At 40.4% G+C, this 22,994-nt stretch overlaps 1 protein-coding gene across 5 annotated transcripts in view; it reads right to left on the bottom strand.

Moving 5' to 3' along the window:
- The window catches only part of Pde9 (phosphodiesterase 9), a 111,210-nt gene extending 88,622 nt beyond the window's left edge, over positions 1–22,588 (bottom strand). For 2 of the 5 annotated variants that reach the window (XM_046624199.2, XM_046624196.2), the window contains exons 1-2: positions 22,348–22,588; positions 21,428–21,669 (exon numbers count right to left, since the gene is read on the bottom strand). The gene's annotated coding sequence lies outside the window, so the exon portion shown is untranslated. The remainder of the gene's footprint in view (positions 1–21,427; positions 21,670–22,347) is intronic. The other 3 variants (XM_046624197.2, XM_046624198.2, XM_046624200.2) reach the window with 3 other exon arrangements.
- Between the last annotated feature and the right edge of the window lie 406 nt (positions 22,589–22,994).

Below are 22,994 nucleotides of genomic sequence, written 5' to 3'. Positions count from 1 at the left end.
CAAGCAACCCCCGTACAGGGTTCGAAAACCATTCGTAAAACAAACGCGGTAAATTTGATCGCGGTTTCTCGCCAATGAACACGTGGTTTGAACGATCTTTGAACCAACTGCGCGAATCACAATTAAGGTCATGTGGTATGTCTACCTTTACCGACCGAGCAAACTCACCCTTTTCCTTCCTATATTAAATAAACAAACGAACGGACAAGGTCCAATTTTCGACGGTGAGTCGCTCTTTTGACAAGGAATTCAGGAAAGTTACTCATATCCTGAAAATCGTCATAAAAAATGTGCGGTTCTTTGACACGTGTTACTATTCCCACATTTCCCGCATTTTAGGGGCTAAAAAGTGCACAGCTGAGATACTTTGCGCAATTTCGGAAAGAATGAGGAGTAAAATGAACCATCGTGAGACTGTTTCCATGCAATATTAAGGTCGCTAGACGAGAACTAGGAATTAAAATAATCTCATAAATAAAAGATGCTCTCAAGATCAGCTGGGCGCACGACCAACCAAGAAAAAGGTGAGTTTGCTCGGTCGGTAAAGGTAGGTGTACTACATGAGCTTAAGATTAGACGAACTTTTGTCTCTGTTTCGGTTTCCAAAGTAGATTGATCAGTTTTAATCCACTAACTACTGGTCGAGGGCTGGCAGATGTTCGACTTATAGTAACAACTCAACGCCAATCAATCGCCTGTCTGTCTTGGAAAGGTTACTATGGAAAGTCTCTGATTGAATAGTTTCGTCATCGTGTAAGGTTCGGTTATGGATGGAATGTCGTCTGGCATGAGATTTCCGTGCGTTGAGTATTTTGCAGGTAGAATTTGACGGTTTTTCACTCACTTCCTGCCCTTGCAAAAATTCACCATACATTCATCGAGTATATTTTCAATTCCGTATAAAGCGATTTACAAATCTGATAGTTTGCGGTTATTTTTTATTTGTTGCGAAAAGTTGCGCTGTCAATTTTTAGATTCATTCATGGAAATTCACATGAATTCTTTTATACCACAAGGGGATGCGCCGGTTCATTCCGACGTTGACGTTTCCCGTTTGGGACACGTGAACTTCGATATTTTTAGATATATACGTGAACGTAGCAATCTACCAGGCATCCCCTTGATTTTAACGAAGAACGAAGCCCGAAGAAGCAGTTATCGTAAGAGGGTTACTTTTTCCCGCCCACTATTCGTTCAATGAATTAATATCGTAGTATTTGTCGGTGATCTTGCGTACACCTACACGGATACGGAGACGAGGAATCGCACCAAATATAGGAAGGCAAAGAGCCGCGCCGTATCAAAGAAACTCAATCGCCAGCCAGAAGCCGGTAAGTTTGCGACGGTAAAAAGAGCAAAAAGAAAAGAAAAGGAAATAAAAAAGGACCGTAAATGAAAAAAAGAAATTGCAAAAAATCACCGCGACTCGTACAGGTTTCTGTGCTTTTGCTTGCGCCAACTCCGATAGAAGTACCTGTGTAATTATAGACTTATGGATGAATCCGTTTGTTCAACCGCACTTGCAGGTTTATAGCAAGTTATACTCGAAGCTCAAAGGGCGGGATTGTGCGGGGAAGAAGAACCGGGAGGGAGGAGAAAATTGGAAAGCATGACGCGATATGAGAGGAGGACAAGAGAAATCTCAGCCTCGATGGCTCGATGCTCTGCGAAATATTTGGGAAAAGTTTTCGAGCGAGCCGGTTCAGCGCGGTAGACGAAATGCAAATATGAAAGGGACTGAAAACTGGTTAGAAAACCCTCCGACTATTCGCGAGACTTGTAAAATTGTTACCGTAGGAAAGGTTTGCGGGACTCTTTCATTTCTCCCGTGCCTGCAGGGACTGGGAACACTCGATTTTCAAGATAATCCGAAACTCCTTCGGAAACTCGATTCCCTCCGAATTGCGCGGAGCAGAGGGTGTGCCGTGATAAAAACGCGACATAGGCAGAGGGATAAATATTCGCTCGCGTACCGTGGCCCGGGATTAAACCCTGTCTGGGAGAAAAGGGGAAATAAAAAATTTTTAGTCGCGGTTGAAATACGAGTTGCGACGTCAAAGCCGGAGCATTTTACATATTGTGCGCCAAAAAATGCGCCCGATCATCATTCACTGAAATTCGAGTGAACTTTTCGCGTGTTTGGAAAGGCTCCTCTTTCACACGGAGGGGAAAATACGCGAAAGATCACCGAGCAACGCGCAACGTAAAAGTTTTCTCTCGGTCGGTTAATTGTCGGTCAAACAGATCGGCGTAATACGGATTGATCGCGAACGTTGAACTTGATCTGATGAAACTGTCACATCAAGGTCACAGTGGCGCCTTTCAGCAAGTCAGAATTCCGAACCGTAATCGATGTTTCCATGACTGTTTTTTTTTTTTAGATAAAAAATAACAACAACATTACCTAGGCGGAGGAAATGAAGAAAAGAATATACTATGTACAACTGCTTGAATCAGATTAACAGCCCATTGTTATTTCCCCCAATGGAAATGTTTCCATCCATCTCACGAGGAACGTATTGTCGGGACAAATTCAAATACGACGTGTAAAGAAAGGAGTAAAGCAAGTCTTATTGATAAAATACGTTTCAGAAGAAAAAAATTTCAAGAGTGACCCGCTTCCAAGATGTACAGGCTACGAATGTATACAGACCTGAGATATTAAGTATGCATAATATAAATTAAACGACGTTTTCCATTCGGGTGGACTGCGAGGCGGAGGAGAGTCGATTTTATCGCGCTTTGCTGGACTAATGTTATACAAAAATACAAATCAATTCAAATTAACCAATTCAAATGATCACTCGATAGAAAAACGGAGAAAGAAGTAATGTAGGTGTATAAAAAGAAACGGAGCGGATGGTAAGGGGGGAGTGAGGGCGGGGGGGGGGGGGGGGGGTGAAAAACAATTACATCCCTGATGAATTCAAGCTGATTGGCGGCTTTAATTTGACTTTCAAATGACTGCCTGATAGGGTCTACCTTTCCCACCCGCTTTAACTCGCGCTCTCCGCCACGGAGCAGAACATCGTCCCGATTCCTCTCTCGATGTCTCTAGGGACGAAAACGTTGCTCCAGAGGTTCTGTGTCGTCTGTACGAAGTACCGATTTACGAGCTTTTTCCAGCCCCGCCCTGTTGCGTTGCTAATATCTGCATCAAGGGACGGAATCCTTTCCGCAAATTTGTGGGGAGCTTTTCGATAGAGGTGCGGTTCAAAGTTCCGAACGGTCAAAGTTCAGACAAACCACGATTAGGGCAGAGGTTCCGTTTGTGGTCGTGGTTCGCCATCCTTGGCCAGTCGAGTAAAGCGTTTCAATTGTTTCTGGTACTAAAAATCTGTCCGGTTATCGATCCAATCGCAAGAATATCTTCCCCAGTAAGCGTCAGTGCAAGCTCTTTTGATTTCACAGCGCTGAAAAGCGGCCGAACACTTTTGTACCAATTTTGGCCAGGCAGTTGTCTTCAAGTACTATCGATGTCACCGAAAATGGCACGTCTACCCTGCGTTTGAGATTTTTACCATTTAGAATTTGATCCATTCGGTGTCGCATGGTTTGTCCGAACTCTGGCCATCCGAAAGTTTGATAACTTTGCAATGCTAGATCCCTTATATCTCATTCTCCGCGTTGTTCCGAATCTAGAAGGAAGAGAAGGATCCTCGGGCATGATGGCGCGGCTTCGTGTGTGCACCGCAGCACTCATTAGCTTCCTAAGTACATCGTAGGTATACCTTACAGCTCGCCGCGTTGCATGCCGGGTAACCGGTGCGGCAGGTTGAAGGAGGCTGGTAACAACAATTCGAACAACTCTCGTAGCATTAATTAGGTAATTAACGAACTCGGGAATCTCGCGCTGCAGCGGAGTCCTGCAGTGCTTTGAAGTCCTGTAGGCCTAGGGGGGCGAGTCCTGAACGATAACCGGGAGTCTCGATCGGCGCATCGATCGAGCCGTAAAATGTCCGGCACAAAAGCCACGTATTCGACGACGGTGGAAGCTCAGCTTTATGGGGTCGTAAAAGCGGCTCCGATCCCAACATTCATGTTGCACGCTACGCTGTATAGATGGAATATCGCGTAAAACAGACACTCTAGCTTCTTATTTCCCGCGATGTTGCCGAGGTCTGTATCCGCAACATCGATACGTCATGGAAATACGAACGCGACGTGAATTATTACGCAATGAAACGCTACTCTAACGGCAAAGTCCGTTTTCCCGCTTTAAAGCTCTCAAACATCAACAACGGATTACCGATTATCACAAACTATTTATTTTTCTACTTTTATTTTCCAGCGATGTAACATAATTACAATCAGGACTTTTTTTCTTCGTATTTTAATGGATTTAATATACCTGCACTGTGATTGCTTCGATGTGTTGTATCGCACGTCTGTCGTATAGTCATTGAAGCATTAATTTTCATTAAAGAAAAAAAACAAATTTCCGTTCAAATTTTGAGTGAAGCATTAATTTTAAATCACGAGAAAGAAGATTCGTTCACGATTTCTACAATCACCTGCTTTGATAAAGTTGTACTGCTACAATTATCGCCATCCTGAAACGGAGATCCGACGGAAATTGTCCGTTCGATCGGATCCGAACCAGAAAGCCGTGTGCAATGTTTGGCAAAAAATCAACGACGAGCTTCGGAGGCGTTGAAAGGTTAAGAGGTTGAGAGCTCGAGAGGAGCCTTGAATAAGACGATAGTGACTGTGGGTTGAAAAATGAAAGGCTCGACGTTGCGTACGGAAAGCCACGGCAAACTTGTGTGCCGGCGTTAAGATAAGCGCACATATATCATCGAAAATTTCTTATCGCTAGTCTGTGCAGCCTGTTGTAAAAATCAAATATCGTCGGCGCGTATTTGTTCGGTGTCTGTGTCGAACCGCCTTTTGCTCTTTAAGCAAACTCCGAGACAATGGTAGCCACGTTTAATATTACCAACAGAAACCGGTTGAGCATCCGGACCTCGGCTATGCAAATTAAATCGTTTATATGGCAGGAAGGAATTCATTCGCAGTTCAGAAATACCCATATTCTATCGTAAAACTAATTCAATTTTTATTTGCATCGAGCAAAAAGTAAGCAAACGTTTTTTCACCTTTCCAAGTATTTCGTCTCGGAGCATAATCGGTAAATCGATTTTATAGTCGGACAAATTCTTTTTCGCACTTGACAAAATAATTATGCGAGCCTAAACATGCCGTAACTTTGGTTGTCGTTGGAAAATTTTCAAGTCAATTCCAGATTCCCGGGTCTTTTTTCAACCGTTTTCATCTCGTCTCTGTCTCTTTAAGCGTGTGAAAAGTCTTAGAAGTTGAAAGAGGAAAACAACGGAAGGGGCAAAGCGCAAATGAAGTCGAACGGCGTTTTACGAGTCGGGTTTAAGGAGGATGGGAGAAAGCTGCTGGTGGCGTACTTTCGTCAGTTTGATAGGAATTTTCTTCCTGGCGTACACAGCCTTGGAATAATTACAATAACTTCTTACCGAGCAAAGTTCTTATTTCTTCACTTTCTAACAAATTTGAATAGCGCCATCCTGCAAAGACGGCGGAATAACTTTTGGATAACAAATTATTTTCTCCAAATTTCCTGGCAATTGAAATAACGTTAAATAGCTCGAGACCATGAAAATATGTTAATAAATACCAACAACAGAGTCGATAAGTCAGATACGATACACACAAAGCAGAAAAATTTGGAGAACATTATATTTAGAATTTGGAAGAAAATTATACCGAATAAGTTATTTCATTACAACTTTAAATAAATAATCGTTTTGATCATTTTTCTATGGTCCCCGTCCTACCCGTAATTTCCAGCGAAATGGGGATTTTTTTCCTGGTAATCGTAGCCAAATAAAGGTACACAGATGTCGGATACGAGTAGACGATGTCCGATTCCACAGAAAAAGCCAAATTATATCGATTCTCCCTTAAACGTCCCCGTTTTACCATCACTCTGCACTTGTTACTGGATAATTTTGATGGAATAATAATGTGCTTGAACTTCGCGTATTTACTTATAATAACGAGGATCGCTATTTATAGGTTAAAGAGTTCCTCGGGCATGTTCCGCTTTCGTGATAAAGAAAAATCAATATTTACAATTCCATCTGTTTTCGTCCTGTATTTATTGTGAATAATGCTAGGGTAATTCCTCGTTTTTTTATTCTTACTTTTCTTGTTCTCCGACAGGAAATATAAATTTCAATTCTTGACAGATACTGAAACTTGTCAAGATCCAGAATTGCTGCTAACTCCGATCCGTTTGCGAAATTAATCTTGCTAGGGAAAATACAGTCTTGTACAAATTCGGTGTGATATTTATACGCTGTGAAATGGAGTTTATTTTACACGGATATCTGAAATGTGAGTTTCGTTATAGGAGAAATCCTTGACGCGCGGAGTCTCAAATTAGGGAAGTGAAAATTTTCGTAACTACTTTGAATCGCATTCAGACGCACGAACAAAGCACGCGAAGCACATTTTACGCGTCGTACAACATCTCGCATCCATACAACTACCCACATCGGCGTGACAAACGACGCGTTAATTTTCATCGATTTCCATTAATTTTCCTCGATAACTCCGGACCAAACCGACACCATTACCGTTTCAATTATCGCGCGAGGCAGCGGATCGTGAATTTGAACAGCAACGGGGACGATATCCCAGCGAAACGCACTCGATGAAACGTAAATCAGTATAATACAACGATTTGCGAATCGAGAGAATGTGAAAGTTGGAAAAATTGAAGCACAAACTGCGGTCGATATCTACGGTCTGAAATCGTGAGCCTGAAGTTAATGACGTTATTGTAACGATCTAATTGTAAGTTTCGAAAAAATCCTTACACGTCACAATTACAGAAATCTCTGAAATGCAATAAATCATAAGAAGACAAAACGCATAATTCATATTTTGAAAACTTGACTACTTCAAAGTCACTATAAACTTGCAAAATAGTTCCCCCCAATGTTGCTTCAATGTTACTAACTTCAGTCTCGTGTATAAACGTTTTTCCACCAGGAAGCTTCCTGGGATTTTTACTTCACACACAGGCACGAAAAGGATGATTTTTTACTTTTCCAAGGATCCAGCCTTCACGGATCTCGTCGCGAGCCTTTTGAAGTGTAAATCTGACCCTTGGGGGCGCAGGAAATGAATCGAGAAGCGCGTCGCCTTTCCGCAGTCGAAAGAGCAAGGGAAGAAAAAACTTGTAGATATTTTGAACCTCGATCGAGGACGTGTGGGAGACGCGTGAACGAATCGATCGAGATTCGCGGGTTTCCGGAAAATTTCGCATCAGGCACCGTAGTGGCCGCCGTGTTCTATAGACGATCCTTTTTCTACGCTGATCTCCTTGCTGCAAGCGGAAACGAGAAGCCTCCCGCAAAGCACGTCCTTCGCCTATCGATTACTCGGACCACCGCGAATAGTCCATGTGCACACCGGCGCCGCTAGGAAGGGTAATAATAATTCCTGACCGATGAATTACTTCTGCAAAAGCTGGCGCAGACCGCTAAGAAAGACAAAAAATAATTTATTTTTCATTAAATAGATTATTTTTACCGATTAATCGAGTGTAATCGATTATTTTTCACACTCGATTATGTTTTCTCACAATCGATTTTTGATTTTTCATACCATTAACGGTGTAATACAGTATCAATTTATGTGATTAAAGTATCGATCATTATCATTCTCTTACTTACCGAGTACACGTTTGATATGATAAGTGAAAGATAATAAAACGAACATTTTCACTTGATATTGAAAAATATTTTCAATGTAACTACGAATTATCAAATATCTTTTCCGCTGCCAAGACTACATATACGGAAATTCACTTCAAAAAAATACGAAATAATCGATTAATCGGTTAATTTTTATCGATTCAATCGAGTCGTGTTCGATTATTTCTTTGGACCCGATTAATCGATGCATCGATTGTTTTCAGCTTATTGTGTCATTTCAAAATCATTTTGCAATATTTACAAAACAATTATACCGTGAACATCTGATTTCTCGATTAAAATGGAATTTTTCATATCGTGGTAACGAACTTTTTAAGCGTAATTTAAGGACTTAAATTTTCTTGGTCGTCGTGTGAGAACAAAAAGGAAGAAAGGGGACTACAAAATAAACGGTGTGGGTAAAATCGAATTTGCAGTTCGATTGTAATTTCTGCCTCGCCGCCATCGGCCGATTACAAGGTAAGTGTATCAATTATTGACCTTGTCTCAATTATCGATCTTTTTTTTATTATATCCGTTGATTCCTTAGTTCTAAAGTGAGGAAAATTTTTTTGTTTTTTAAATTTGCAGCGTCTAATCCTCTGGCAATTGGTTTTAGTAATCGAGAAATTCACAATTTGAGCGGTCAATTTATAATTTTGAAAAATAAAAGGGTCGATAATTGGCATTAACTGGTACACTTAGCTTAGTACATACATATATACTGTATACCGGGGCAATCTCTTGAAACTTGAATATAAACTGCGCATGCGTGAGTTTTATTTATTCGTGCAGGCTGGTCAACCCAAGTTTTCAGCTCTCAAACTGTTTCTACCGGCGGCGATGTAGTTGATACGAATTTTCGAGGTTAGAATCTCAAATAATTGAGGTAGTGACTCGGAAAGGTTTCGGAAGCATTCGCTATCGGGCCGGAAGGTTGATTCCTCAAAGAACGGTCGGAATTTAATGCTTATGCTCTTTGAAAACTCTAACGTAGAAATTTTGTGTACGTTGGCCCGGCTGCATCGCAGAAAAAAATATCACTGCGGGAAGATTTCGCGGACCAATGATATTGAATTATTTGGCGCATGCGCGGTTGATTTTCAACTTTCAATAGTTTGTCCCGGTATAGTCGCGAAGTCGACCGCTTTACGAGGGAAAAGCGTCCCCATTGACAGTCCGATATCCCTTTATCGCAGCGACGAAGCAGCGCTTCATAAACCGTAAGATTATACGATCGTAATTCACTTCGCTATCGGCTGACAAAGAGTCGTCGGCTCGGCGACGGAGGGCGAAACGAGGCAACGGTGAGATATAGAAAGCAAGGCATGGGAAACTTTTGGCAAACAGGAAACAGAGCCAGCGTGAGACCCGGGAAATAAAATTATTATTTCCTTGCAAATGCGCGGCTGAAGGATAAGGGCTTAGCTGGTGCCTTATTATAAACACACCCGCGCCGCTCGTTTGTGCGAAACTCTCGTCCGTGCGGGGCTTATTTTTAATGGCGGGCCGTCTGCTGACCCCGTCACGACTGACGATCGTGGATCGTGCATGACGAGTGCGAAATTATGCGAATTAGGAGATAAGGAAGGCGAAAAAAGCGGGCGCGTTACTCCACGTCCTACATTTGCAACGCGGCCTATTGTCGTACCTCATTCACGTTTAGCTCGCGTCGCGATTTAAAGCTTTGATTATATGCCTCCTCGAAACACGTCATCCTTTGTCGAATGGTGGTTCGTACGCTTGTTCCTTGACTCTTGTTGACGTTTTTTTTTTTCCCCTCTCTCTTCTTAGTCGTAAATTCCTTCGTTACTGCTCCTCCGTCAACTTTAAAGCAGGAGACGAATTGATGCGGTTCATTCTTTACGCGGGCAATTTAGTGGGAATCAATTATCCAATGCCAGAATATTTATAGGTGTCGTGCGATTTGCTACTTCAAAATAAAGTTAACGTACGACGGAATGTTTATATTTTGCATGTTTCCTGCAGACCCATATCTGTGTCTGAAATTTTTCAACTATTCGAGACACCCGTGAAGGGGAATAATTCTTATGTTCCTATATCTTTAACCCTTTCATGCACGTTAGGACCCTCAGCGTCGGACCTTTTTTTGCTGCATCTTTTTATTTATTAAACTGCTGTTTTGGTAACAACTGCCGTGTTTTTTCGTTTCACGTGATCCCTGAAATATTTCTAAGTGTAAAAAAAAAGAGAAAATTTAGTCATTCATTCGTAGCGGAAATAAGCATTTGCTGCTAATCTAGGGTGAAAATCCAAATGCCAATTTTTGTACAAACTTGATACACACCAAAAAATTTTACAGAATTTTTTTAAATATAAATATATTTTTTTTTTTTTGATTTGGTTTTTGTTGAAAAATAAAAATACCATAATTTGTATACTATGTCGAAACAGACAATCGTATTTACTGATAACTTTGATTCCGAGAGTTGTTTGCATTCGAATCTGAAGAAAAAATTGTATAATTTTAGAAAGTCGAAACGACGGAAACAATGACAAACCCGAATACAAGATAAAAGTAAAACTGCTTCGTTGTTAGAAAAGTTTATGGCTTCCGGATGGTTGCGCTGTGTTCACCTTGGTTTTTTCGCTCTTAACGCTATCCGAAACTATAATAGCGACTAATTTTGAACTCGGACTCGTAATCAGCGACCTTAGAAATCATCCCGTACTAAGCTTTATCAGAATCAAATAACTGTTTGAGTTCACATCCGCCATATTGAGTCCGCCTCTTTGAATTTTTGAATTTCGAGTTCACATTCATAATCAGCGACCCCAAAATTTCGAGTGAATCTCCCGTAAGGAAAAATTTTTGCGTGAACGGATTAATTATACTTATTCCAGGTCTCGGATCGCTTGCTTTTTCGTTAAATACACCGTTACAGTCGCCTGTAAATTATAACCGTCAAAGTTTTTGGCCCTGTCGGACAAACGTAAAACGGGTTGCATGTGAAACTCGACCTTTACCCTCAAGGAGTTCGCCCTTCAAGTCCTCTGCTTAATCTTTATCTCTTTGTACGGTAAATACGCAAAGCCCTGGATCATACGCCTACAGCGGACGCAAAAATGAATCAAATTAATACAAAAACTGTATACCCTGCCAAGAGGGAGGGGGGGGGGGGGGGGGGGAGGTAAACAAATTATACACCTGTGCATTGTATGAAAAATATAATTGGATTTTTCCCATTTTTTACACTGAAAAATATTTCAATCGAATCAAGTTATAGACACATCCGAGTTTTTATCTGCATTGTATACCGGGAATTCCAACGATTTTTCAATATTATACAATGAACCAGTTTACCGGCACATTTTTGGTCTCTCGGGGGTTATTTTCCAACGTTTAATTACCCTGTAGTACTTTAGCGAAAAACCTCCGTAGACGAGGTGAGATATTTTATGAAACATACCGCTATTTGCACATAAATACACAACGAAATTGATCCACGTTTCAAGAGTCGACTCCGTAAATAATACTTCAACAAAATTTAACTGCCGTTGAAACGCTTTTTCAACCTGGAGTGAACTCTCCGCAACTTTCTGAACTTTGCCTGATTGACTCTCTTTACCTTACGATTAAGAGATAGGTACGCACTCAAAACGGAGGTCTGTGGACTCAAAGAAAAAGAGAAAATAAAAAAAAAAAAAAAAACCGAGGTTACGTGAGTTTTTGTTCACAAAATATACGGCGAGAGGGAGACGTAAGAAGGAGATGAAAAAAAATAGGGAGGAGGAAAAACTGCCCATAATATTGAAATTAAACTCGCACCGTGCACGATAGCCTTGATAAGTGGAACAGGTACTATCAGTAGGTAGGTACGCTTGGGGACAATGAATCCGAGACGGCTAATTTTTTTACACTAGACAGTCATGTTGGCAACACGGAGAAACCTACAGCGCCATAATCTGCCGAGCGCGAAACAAACTCAAACTCAATGAACGTAACGTAATCCATGACCGTCGGATCCAACATTAGAATACGTGTCAATCCAACAAGTCGTTATCCCCGCGGTATTCTAAGGTTAGATTCGACGGCCATGGGTTATGCTGCGTTTACTGAGATTAAGTTGGTTTCGCGCTCGGCCGACTGTGGCGCTGTAGGTTTCTCTGCGTTGCCAACATAACTGTCCGGTGTAAAAAAATGAGCTGTCTCAGATTCGTTGTCCCCAAGTGTACGTACGTACGCGTACCTACTTATTAGCCGAGGTTACACGGAGGGCGGTGTGGAATCGTCGCAGAACGCGGGACTTCCAGGTGTTGGAGCATCGAGGCGAGTTGCGACGAGGTAATTAGCCCCCTGCCGGCTCAAGGATGCCGAGTGTAAAAATGGTCCGAGCGCGTATCCAGGTTGCGGATGCTCAGAGTTCGTGACCAAACCTGGACCGCGAATGGATATCGGACAGCCGTTTGGCCGTCGGGGATTCGCTGCAACGCTGACCCATCGGGAGGAATCCGCGCCAATACTACATTCAAATTACCATCCTATTCCGAATCCGGGCTTCGGCCCCGAGGCTTCCAGGAGTACCTAATCTGCATTTTACCGACCGCGCCATCTTCCGGGAGAGGCGAGCTCGTCGCTGCCGCCTCCCAGGGGGCGCCAATTTTGCGCATGCGGTCTTCGAGTCATTTGCTATCTGGATAGCAGAGTTTTTTTGACGGATCAATTTGCAGAGGGTATAAATAAGTTTGAAAAGTAACGGAGATGTTGATCGTTCGACATTTTGTGTAAAGATATTAACAGGAATTGAACAAAATATTTTTACCAATAACGACTCTACAGGCACAAGCCTGAAATACGGAGTGTAGAGGCAAAGGAAAGTATGTCATATGGGATTTCGACTTAACAAATTTCCGCCAATTCTAAAATGATCAAAAAATAAATCTGCAGCATCTGATCTTCTAACAATTGGTTCGAGTAATCGAGAAATTCACAATTTGCGACGTCAATTTACAATTTTGAAAAATAAAAGGGTCAATCGTTCGGTCTAAACCTAGAGTCAGTGTTTTTCGGTAGGTGATAATGGTTCGTGAAAATAAGATTGATCTTTTCGAGTGCAATCACCCGAGAATCAGGATTGACTAACCAATCTCCCTCACCATAGAGGACACGGTCAAAGTAAGAGCAGTTTCCAAATCGGTATAATTCGATTCGGAATAGATGAATTTTATTTTTTTAATCCACTGACAATGACTCGAGTTACGGTTATTAATTTCATTGATAACATTTCGTGGCCGTGAATCGGATGAACGATGATTCGTCGTTGTTGGTAAAAATAATTTGTTCAATTGCTGTTAATATCTTTACTCAAAATGCCGAACGATCAACATCGTCGTTACTTTTCAAACTTCTTTGTACCCTCAGAAAATTGACTCGTCAAATAAACTCTGTTAAATACTGTTTACTGCATCGTTGCGCAGTATCAAATTTTTGCTGCAAACATATAGTGTCATGATCGGCGTGTGTGTATTAAACATGTAAATAACGAACCGTAAATTGAGTTAGCAGCAACGTAATCTCTGCAGATGGTTATCAATCGCGACAGTTGTACGTACATGTATACGTATATAATACTCTTTTATGTTATATCTGATCGTAACTGATGCTTTCTGATCGATGGTTGATCTACGTTCACGGTCGAAAAACTTACGAGGCTGAAGTTAGTAAGATTACCGTATCACACGTTCGAAGATATAATTACTATTTTGCACTTTATGGAATAACTCGAAACTTCACCCTGATAAAAATTTACCAATTTACCTTAAGGTGGTATTCTGGTTTAGAGATTTGGACATATCGATTTATTTTATATTTTTTTTTTTTTCATATTATTATAGCTTCATCTTTGAAGAATATCTTGGCCCAAAGTCGATGTCGAATTTTCAAAAATTGAGAAGGTTGTGAGCACTTGAGTGAAACGATGTAAGACCGCTCGGTGTGCGCTTCGAGAAATTTATTGGCTCCAAAGTTAGAAAGATAGGCCTGTAAGGAAGCTGCGAATGCGGCAGAAGGCCTTCTATATGCCCCAAGAATCGCCGATAAACGATAAGAAAAATACTCATTCTAGCTGATACAGAAACAAGCGTGAAAACCGAGGTCGTGACTTGAAACGCATCGTCTTTAATTGCGTTTATCTCAAAACTACATTTTTCAACCTGGTTGACATAAAATCTCGAGTTCTATTCAACTGATTGACTTGAAATTTGGTATGAATCTTCAGTACAGATCCCTCTAGAGCCTGTACCATAGACATTGCGAAATTGTTATTAAAACTATTGAAAAAAAATTAATTTCTTCTTTAAACAGTCGCCATTTTCTTACTTTTTTTTTTTTTTTTGTTTTTTGTTTTCTCTTCTTGGTACGGGCTATAGTGACGTTCTTATCAATCAAAAAAGTTCGTCGTTCTGTTACCGATGACCGAAAGCATTAGAATCGCGTCAACCATCTCAACCGGTTTTTTTTTACGTTTTTTCACTACTGTATTTAGAAAAATTTAATTGAAATTTCTTTAAGCATCAATAAGAATTCCGGGAAAAACAGATGATGAGGAATTTTTTTTTTTTTTAATCAGGCGTGTGAAAAAACGCCCGAAATTCAGAGCTCTAGACCAGAATACCCCCCCTTATTGAGGCATGCGAGTATATAACTGCTGTAAAATTTTTGTCTTGTGATCCGAATCGACGATCTCCTTGTCGGCCACGTCGCACACTCTCTCTCTCTCTCTCTCTCTCTCATACACACACTTCAATTCCGTCGCTTCGTAAACCTCAGTTTCGAGCGTCTAGTTGTTTTTCACTTCTGCTGAAATTATCATAAGCCCCGCATGACGGATTTCACCTGCATCGATCAATGACCACCGTCAATAGCCGGTGAGAACTCCATGCTGATTCAACGTCTGGTCAGCGCAAGGCTTATCGTCCTTGCTCCGAGTGAACCGCGTAGCGCTGACTATCAGAGAGAGAGAGAGGGAGAGCGATTTAGCCGGGAAGTTCGAGAGAGAATAAATAAAAGGCGAGTGACTGACTGCTTTTGCACGGTCGAAATCGAAGCTACGCATCAAGATGGAGATGAGAAGGTCCGGCTCTCGACCCGACATGGGCCGAGGGTCGATCCTCGGTGATTGCCGCGGTCGGCAATAAGGTCGAACCAGTCAAAAGTGGTTCTTCTCTTTGATAAGTACAGGCAATCTCAGCGTGCGCTAATCAAAAGATTTGTCTCCGTGCCCCGTTGTAGGTGGGATGCTTATAGTCGGTGCCCGCAGAAGCGAGCCGAGCTTTTATATTATTCCATGTTGCGCGGTGTAGATACTACCTCCCTCGTACATATATGCTTGACGATTAACCTGAAATACAACATGTATACCTGTGTAACAACAGCCGTGCGATTACAAAAGTTTTTCTCGCCTGGCGAGAAATTTAAAGATTTTCGTACACACGTGTCTATATTTAAACGGCGAAATAAGTTTCTTTGTTGTTACACACGATACGATTCTTTGATCAGCTTTTATCTTTAAAGTATCATCGTAAATTTGGTTTATCTGTCTCTTTCCGCTCTCTGTACGTTAGGGATTACTTATGTGCTTCGCAAAGACTTTCAAGGTGACAAATACCCTATGTACGATTACGAACGGCCAAGTTCAGGGATCGTGCTGGTTTAGTAACGAATCGAAGAGTAACTGTGTTTCGCCGTGGTTAAAATACGCTGATCGGTATGATTTTCCTACGTCAAATCAAAGCACTCGCGAAGAGCAGAATATAAATTTTCAAACGTTTATTTTCATCTTCTTTACATTCATTTTATAAGGCTGAAAATGACCTGGAAAAAAAGGAATCCTTACGGTGTACACGATTGAGGCCGTAAATATTGTCTAAAACAAAATTTGTGAAAAGATTATTAATCAGTACGAAAGCCGCTATCTTGTTGTCGAGGTTTTTTCTTTTTAAATCAAAATTTTCAAAATGGCGGCAGTTGGAAGAAAAAGTATCGAATTTAGCCGATTTTTTCGACGAATTTTTCGTTAAAAGAAATATGAAGATTCCGAAAAAAAGCTTCAATAGCAAGGTAAAGAATCGCGTGAAGAATAAAGAGTTGAAATTTCGTACGGATAACTTGAAAACTCCATCTTTGAGGGTGTAAACCGTTTTGAAAGACCAGGTTTCGAGAAAGCCATTGAAAAAGATACGAAAAAAGTGAAAATAAACGTTTAAAGATTTATTTTTTGTTATTCACGAGTGCTTTGATGTGAGATTAAAAAAAAAAATTAGATAGATCGGCTTATTTTACCCAACGAAAAAAAAGTCGCGAAAATCAGCTATTTTTCGACCCGTTACACCAGCACGGTCCCTTAAATTCCTTCGGGAGGCTCCTTGTTGCGACGCTTCGTTGAACCTAATTCGAAACGATTTCACCGATTTTTATAAAAGCACAATTTATGCTCGTATGTATTATAATTGCGTGGTACAAGAGCTTTTCACTGGCTAAAATACAAACAACCTTATCGATCAACTTCTTCTCTGTTCGTATGCTTGTTTCTCATATAAGCATATATCGCGCGTCTAATGGTATAAAAACGTATGCGCCATTATGCGACCTTTTACCACGCGTAAAGCTGAAAAGTCGTACCTTTTCCCCCTTTGTATTTACGCGAAAAACATGAGGATACATTCAAAAAGTTGAGACTGAAGAATGGATGAATTGACTGTGAAAGGTAGTAAGTACTGTCGGTTATGCCCTTTAACCGCGAACTTTGTGAAAAATAATCACATTCGCATGTATCTTTTTCTATGCAATAATTTTTTTCAAACATTCTCCGCAAAATCCGCGAATCTTTACATTTCGATATCATTTTTTGAGAAAATATGAGGTTTCTTGAAATACCCTCTGAAATGAATAAATGATCACGTTTTTAAGGTTTTCGCGTCGTTTGTGAAAGAAAAAATATTTTTAAAAACAGAAAAATGATGGATACGACGTCGTACCATTTATGTTGGTGTTGGAAGGACGTATCCACCAAACATAAAGTCTTTTACCTTTATTTATTTTATCACTTAATTTTTGTGTAGATATGCATTTCGATTGCTTTCGTCGCGAATTTAATGCCACAAAAGAAAAAAAATGCAATCGTACGTCCCCGTAACATCAGACACGCGACATAATTAACTGCTACACGTGTGTCCAATCTGCAATTTTGATGATCCTGCAATGCTAAGCGAGGCAGTAAACGAGGAGACACCGTGTTCATTGTAACCGATACGTTGCAGCGTATATTCTGCATACGCTGCTACGCATACCCACCATTAAAATTGAATCGTCCGATCCGAAGAATAGAAACGAGCTGCAGATCCCGGTTCAATTTCACATCGATTTCAAACATAAACTTACTCACGTGTCTATTCGTATTCGTACGAAGGCGTACCTAACTAGATTCGAGAGTATCTCCCACGTAAGTGATAAGCTAAATTACCTACCGCTAGAAATATACGATACGTGAATATAATTCAATATTTTCAAACGATGGGGTGTTGGATATACCGCATGCTGGAGTTTTCTTTTCTCCCGTATACTTTCTTCTTTCTTTAAATCCTCTCTTGGGGGGTAACACCACTGCAAAAAGAAAAAGAAAAGCGCTTTTTTGACCACTCGTTTCTTTTTTTGGGTGGGTGAAAAATTGATAAGACAATAATATTTACGGAAGTTATCAAGCGTGTATTTAATTGTAAGTAAAATACAGAGAATTGTTGTCAATAAATATGAAAAAATGGCCACACTGGAGACATTATCGCGAGACATGATGAATTCTGCGGCACGTAGTGTAAATGGTACAAATTTGAATCTAGAAAAAAATAACTACTTAATCTAAATGTTTGTAGCGAGAAAAATACGTAGGGGGTCTTAAAAATATTGATTTTCGTATAATTGGCGGGTATTTGAATGAAAATCTTCAATTATTGACGAAAGAAAGGGCACTTATTTGTTAATTTAATAAACAATGTTTCAATCAACTTATCGAAACTCCCCGACATATTTATTTAGTTAATAATACGTAGATTATGTGATTTTTTTTCCCAAATTCAAATTTCCACCAGTGTTACACTGCGAGCCGTATGTCTCGCGATAATGGCTCCAGTGTCGCCATTTTTTAAATATTTTTTGACAACAGTTTTCTGTATTGTACTTTAAAATATGCCTAACAACTTCCTCAAATATTATTATTTTATCAGCTTTTCTTCCATTCAAAAAAAAGCATCGAACATTTTTTAAATTTTTACAGCGGTATTACCCATCAAATTGCAATATTTGCAACATTTGTAAACCGACTTACGAAATAATAAAACTTGATCGAATGACACGGTAAAATAGTGTAATTCATTAATCACTCATTTGTATTAATTGCACGTTCAATCCGCAGTCTGACTCATAGTACGCTGCACAACGGTATTAGTTGAAGTCGTACTCCGCGATATGTCTTCCGGCGCAATACATTCCGCGGTCATCCTTGAGAGGACGATATAGTCCTTAAATGTCTTCCGCTTCGGCTAATGTCAGAGGCTGTATGCCTCGCGACGCAAGAAAAGACACGACAGTCGAATTCTTATACATGCAATTCTGAAAATTTCTGCATAATCGGTGTGTTTTTGGATTTGTTTTACGCGTTGCTGCGCGTAGCCTCTGACATTAGCCAAAGTGGCAAATATTTAACGCAGTCGTTAAGGACTGACTATAGCATCCCTTTTAGCATCCGTATTGCGAAATTTTCATTGCCGTATTCGCCACCCTCAGACACTTGTGCTAATGTTGGTTACGTTCGCCACCGCCAAATTTTGCAAGAAGGACTTTACTTTACGCGACAGGAGCGTCAAAAAGTGACTGCGGCGTTGTAAATTTGCGTAGACGTTGAAAAATGTAAAAGTATCTCAGGTCGATCCCTCCGATTTGATTTCTCTCATAATATGTTACAGTAAACTAAAAACTCAGCGACACGTATTTCTTTTTTTTACCCGCCATCGAGCACTTTCAGCAGAAAATTTCATTCTTCATTTCTCGTTATGAGAAAACTTTTCCACTTAAATTGGTTAAAAAATATTATGTTTTTTTGGGTTAAACCGTCAAACCGCCCGTCGACATGCCTTACTTTGAAGGGTGGTTTCACCCCGTTAAAGCGTTCGATGACTGATAAAGAAAAAAATATGTGTCGCCTAGTTTTCAGTCTACTATAAAGTATTACAAAAGTAATCAAACCGAAGATATCGACCTGGGATACCTTCCTTGTCAGAAACGAATTCAAGGGTTGTTAGAATCTCGACTCGCAGATTGAACTACGAGTTGAATATTAATATCGACCTTCTGACATCTTCCATCGAATTCCCCGAGAATTGCGCCGTTCCTCGAGTTACGTACCGTGACCGAAGTACATTGGCGAATCCCACCAGAGATGTATCAATCCCTTATTTCATACAGTGGCTGTATACATACATGGAGATGTATTCCGTCGCGCGCTTTCATCTTTGTCATATAAAACTCTGATTTACGGGTGTACAGGCATTAATCGGGAGGGTCTCTAGCCGTACGTACGTACAGGTTTCACATATTGCCGATAGCGAATTGAAGCCGCTGCGGTATCCGTTCCTCCAACCACCAGGTATAAATCATTACCCAGAAAGCCGTGATGGATAACCGGCAGTCGCTCACAATCGGACGAATGTACAAAACAAAAGTATCGGCAGCCATCGATATTCATAAATTTACTGCAGTATACACGGAAGTTTTCTTCTTTTATACTTCCTTGAATTCGCAAAGGATGGTTAATGCAAAAGATGAAGAGTAAAAAATGAAACGTAACTAATGAAGATGCGCTAATTTTCGAAGGGATTGTATTACGGCACAGGGTAAAGTGGAAAATTTACACGAGTACACGCGCGTCCATCACCGATGTTCACGAGGGAGAAATGGAAAAGAGAGAGAAAATAAACCGAGATCTCGGTACGTAACATCTCGGCGCCGCCGCGGAATTAAAGCGCTGCACAGCTTGCATTGACAACTGTGAAAGTAAAGTTCTGTTTACCAATTAAAGGCGTGTAACGAAACATTGGTAAGCGGAACAGATAAGCTTCGATGGATATACGTGCGTAATAATAAATTGAAACAGACGTATCGATACTCGCAGTGATTTATATAAGACACGCGCGTTATCGGCGATAAATAAGGTACATACTGAAATTGGTGCGTGGGGATGTTTAAGACGTATTATGGCAGTAGGTATTTATTTGATGATACGTCGAGCTGAGATTGACAGCCCGAAATTTTACCGCCGATATAGATATAGGTGTAAAATTTTCTACCGCACAAGATGCGGGTGAAGAGATAAGCGTTGGTATAGTCTGTGTGTATAGGCAATAAAACAGAAATAGAACGAGCCAGCGGAAAGAAGAAAAATTATTGACCACAACCTAGCGGAAATATTGAATAATACATTCTTGAAAAGGTCAGCCGAGTCAATGAAAATTACATTATATACCCTGGCAGGGAAAGTTTTATGTGTAACTTTGTCGGGAATTCCATAACTTTTTGCAACGGTATCTTATGGTCGGAAATTTTTCATCGATATTGAGGATTCGGACAAAAATTGCAAAGAAAATTAGGACGGTAGTGAGGTCTGTAATTCACCGTGTAAAGGAGGTTGACACGTGAGCGTGAGTGAACGTTTCTTTGAAAAATTACGAAGCTGAATTTTCACAATACGTATTTCTTCAGATATGCAAATAGGAACGTATTTCGGAATAATAGTTGAGAAGTTTTCAGAGAATGAGGTTCGAGTTTGTAACGTTGTTAACTATTAATTAATTATTTTAACTCGCTGTTTTCTTATTTTTACATTGACTTTGAAGGAACTAAGATTTCGAAATATAAACATGTCTTGTTTTATTACGGTTTAAGGAATTTCAAACAACAATTCCAAACTCGCGAAGTAAAAATTTTTCATTAGCATAAAGAGTTACAATAACGTAACTGTAACATCAACACGATTTCAGAAAGACAAACTTCTTCCAGATCCGTGTTATGAGAGACAAAACCGGCGGCATCATTCGGCCAGTTTTTGTTGAAAAAACGAAATTTAATTGATAAAGAAAAGAATATCTAGATCAGATAATTTGGCAAGACGGTAAATACTTATTCAGTATATGCAGAACATATTGACGTTAAGTTGTACACAAGTTATACATTTTTCAAAATCATTCACAGAGAATCGACTAATTGCAAGTAACGCACCATCAAGTATATCGTGTTCTGCGTGCACGAAGAGAGAGAGAGAGAGACAGAGAGAGATATGCAAATACGCCGATTATATGTACGATAAATATATACACAGCAGTTAGATTACGCACGTATACAAACGATTCGTCCGCCTACAATAACAATTGAATATCGCGGTGAGAATCGTAAAGATTGAAATGATATAGAGGTGAGAGAGAGAGAGAGAGAAACTTAACACCAAGTGCCGCTGGCTTGGCGCTAGATTCTAGAGCTGCAAGTCACACGAGTTCCCGTGTAAAAAATTCAAACTCACTAACGTGTCTGGATGGAACGGAAATGGTGGGAAAAAAAAGTAAATTACAAAGGACGAGAGAATGCGAAATGAAAGTATAAGTGTTTGCGTAATCTCGGCAATACTTACCAATCAATTAACGTCGACGCGTAGAACAAAGCGAGTAGCAGAAATAGAAAGAGAAAGAGATACGTCGCTGGTGCAAGGTATCGTCTCTTTATACGCACCAAAGTACAGACAGTTGTACGTATTGGTCGATATTGTGGATGCACTATTCGGTCCACCACAAACTTCGGATGCACAAACTTTTACTTGAACGTATACGAATGATTTATATCGGAACTTATGCTTGGACTTTCTTTGTTATCTTTCTGAAACAATAACGTAAGGCTGCTGTTAAACTTTGAACGTTGTTGAAAATCAAGACAAACGGGGGATCTTGGAGAGGGCGGGGAAAGTTTGAAAATAGAACTTGTTTTTTTTTTTTTTTTTTTTTCAAATTATACAACACACACGAGCACAGGAATGAGGGAGAAAAGTTTTACTACGATAATAACACTACGTTGAAATATATTGTGTGCTGCACGGGGCGGCGCGACGTTATTACGGCTTCGGTAAAAGTTGAACGGATTTTCAAATATATGGCGCGTTTCTCAAACGATTTTAAACCCTACAGCTGCCTACGATCTCGATATTGTCGGTTAGGTTGTTTCTTTCGCAAACATGTAACTTGTACGTTATGCTACATCGATTACTTCGCGATTGGTGCACACACGTCGAGCGGACGTTTATTTGATTATTTATAATAAGAGCGTGGTTTACATCGACTTATCACGCGCTTCTGTTGTTTGGAATATTTTTCAAATAAACAACAGGAATCCACACGTTTCTTAGACAGCTGACAGGCGATCGACGAATTGGCGCGTTTGTTCAAATTAATAAATCACGACGCGACGCGTTGATGCGTCTTCACTTTCTCTCCGTCTCCGCGTTTCCTTTCTTTCTTTGTATAACTTGAATTTTACCTCATCTTTACGACTTGTACTTACATACGGTTGCTAAATTTTAATTTCTCAACTTACACAAGTTTTAATTAATTAACAAACGTCGATTCAGGGAAAAAACAAGCCTCGTCAAAATTTTACAAAATCCGCACTTACTGCCGACCGAATATCGTCGCATGTATACACATGCATATATGTGCACAAACGGTGAAGTCGAAGCCGTCGCGGGGTCTATCAAATAATAATATTCAGAGGCATTCGAGCAAACACAAACGTGATAGCACGCCGCATGCTTGTTTAGAATATACTGAATATATTTTGACCCGAAGCAGCGCCGGTGCTTCGCCTCGGCGAACCTCGGGGACCCTCGGGATCTGTCCCAGGGTCGGCGCGACGCGTTCGACTCGCGGGGGTCGAGGAGGAGGAGAAGGAGAAGGAGGGAGAGAAGAGTCGGAGATACGATTCGACCGCCGTCGGAGTGACTCGGGGGCCAAAATTCATTTTCTGCATTCGGTCTATCGATATAACCTCGCCAAAAATAAGACAAAGAAGAAAAAGAGATAAAAGAAAAAAAAAAACGAAAACCCTCGACCGGAGATTCGCACGAGTCAGCGACGTTGTTTCGAGATTTTGAAATCGAACGACGGAGAAAACGAAGAGTAAAATCAACGGATAAACGCTGCGCGGGTGGA

Source organism: Neodiprion pinetum, chromosome 4 (genome assembly GCF_021155775.2).
Source record: "Neodiprion pinetum isolate iyNeoPine1 chromosome 4, iyNeoPine1.2, whole genome shotgun sequence".
Lineage (NCBI taxonomy): Eukaryota > Metazoa > Arthropoda > Insecta > Hymenoptera > Diprionidae > Neodiprion > Neodiprion pinetum.
Note: the sequence above shows the minus strand (reverse complement) of the source record. Positions and strands in the feature narration are given on the sequence as shown.